A 2147-nucleotide genomic window follows, 5' to 3' on the forward strand; every position below is an offset into this window, starting at 1 on the left:
TTTTTTTTTTTTTTTTTTTTTTTTTTTTTTTTTTTTTTTTTTTTTTTTTTTTTTTTTTTTTTTTTTTTTTTTTTTTTTTTTTTTGTGTGTGTGTGTGTGTGTGTGTGTGTGTTAGAGATCCCTGGTTTGCATTTGCACTATTAAGTACACATATGTCTTACTAAGTTTGAAACTATAAAACTTGACCCATCACTTATTGAAAGCAATCAATCACACGAACATAAGACATACCCGAGACAAAATAGAGTACAATCACGCCCCTACTGTATATTGTAAGCGGATTTACTCGTTATTTAGTAAACCATATTATTTAAGGCTTTACGCATGTGATGTAACCTAGTACCATTATTTTACAAGCAAATTTTGTATAAAAATTTGCACGGCTTCTTGTGGCCCGACTAACTCATAAAATACCTTCTTACGTTTGACATATTCAATTAGTCTTAATTTAATCGCTTAGATCAATCTCTTGCCAATATTAGACATTGTCAATAACAACTCATATCATGTTTATCCTTTAAACAAAAATTAAATGGGTTGAGCTAAAATGCTACTACGTACACGTGTCGTCAGCATTCATTTTTGTACAAATTTAGCACCCGAACTTTATTCAATGTCCTCCAAATTTATCAAGAGCAACCCTAAAGTAGGAGAAAACATCAATACTATTGAAATCAACTTGAAAAATGGATAAATAGAGGTCAAATGGGCGAAAACAGCTACCTCACGCATCTTCACTCGCTCTCAACTTATAACAACTCACTTTTCGAGAGGCTCAAGTCATGCATCATCACTAATTGACGTGAAATATTTAAAAGCTACAAAAATTTAAAACAAATAGTACATCAAATCATTTCGAACATGTCGGGAATACAGTTTACAAAACCACACTGACAAAATGAGCAAATGCTTAATAACTAAGTTCATAGAAAACATAAAATCGGAAAAAGGCAAGACACAGATCTATCTCGAACCTTACCACCCTGCACCTTTGCGTGCCCTCACCTCAACTGTGCCGCACAAGCTTCATCTGAAAAGGATAAAATAACATGTACGAGTATAAAAATAGTTCGTAAGTAGCTTGTTTGTAGATTCTTAGTTTGTTCTTAAATCTTATCTCACTTAGTTTTTGCGATCGTTTGGGTTTCTTATTTCATCCCTAAGTCATAGGCTCTTCTAAGCTATCCCCTAGGTTAACTTGGTTTATCCTACCTCAACTTAGGGTAATGTTGTGGAAGCCATCATATCTCTTTGCTTAACGGGCTAGTAATTTTTGGAGTTCAACTCATCTAAGCTTACTATCTCATCGGCTCTATCTTTGAGTTTTAAGGCATCTTGATTAGTAAACTAGTCTCTATCGTAATCATCAACCTACATATCATAGGTATTTAAGGCACAACCTTCTCATAGGTTCGAACTCATAGTTGGACATTAGTATTAGATTTTTCGTAGGATTTAGTTGTCAGTTCCCTGGTAGGCCCCACAACGTAAAAATCATAAAGGAGGGAGCAATGTTCATATGCCTATGTATTAGAGATCCTCTGACCGCACCCACAAGGTACACTTAAAAGACTCTAATAAGGTGAAAGTAGGTTTTTGTTTTTTTTACTCAATTCCTATTTATAATCTTGGTAGAATCTTTCTTCAACTATTATATTTACTAAGGGATGGTAAGGACCTACCGATTATAAGCTCCAATTGTTCAAAATTAATTAATTAAACTTTTGACCAATCAATTTTCATTCATTAACTATGAGTCACTCACTATAGACCTAGAGTTGCATTCTTTGTGCTATAGGACAAGTTGCGGTTGTTGATATAATCATTAGAAGCAAGTTGATCATTGACGAGTTGTTCGTAATTACAACTGAGTCGTTCATTTCTTCCAACTCTCTATTGGGTATGTCTCCAACTCATATATCTTCACATGAACGATTTGGATCTAATCATTTGTAACAAAAGTAGGCCGTATCAACGGTGTTATTAGGATAAAATACCAAAGCATTATTAGGATAAAATACACAAGATTATCTATCCTACAGACCCTTTAGATTATTACTTGAACATATGCTCTTGCATGTCAATCACATATTATTTAACATTACACTAATAATCTTGGGAGAAATAGAATTGGGATGGAAGGTGTA

Source organism: Cucurbita maxima, unplaced genomic scaffold (genome assembly GCF_002738345.1).
Source record: "Cucurbita maxima cultivar Rimu unplaced genomic scaffold, Cmax_1.0 Cma_Scf00052, whole genome shotgun sequence".
Taxonomy (NCBI): domain Eukaryota; kingdom Viridiplantae; phylum Streptophyta; class Magnoliopsida; order Cucurbitales; family Cucurbitaceae; genus Cucurbita; species Cucurbita maxima.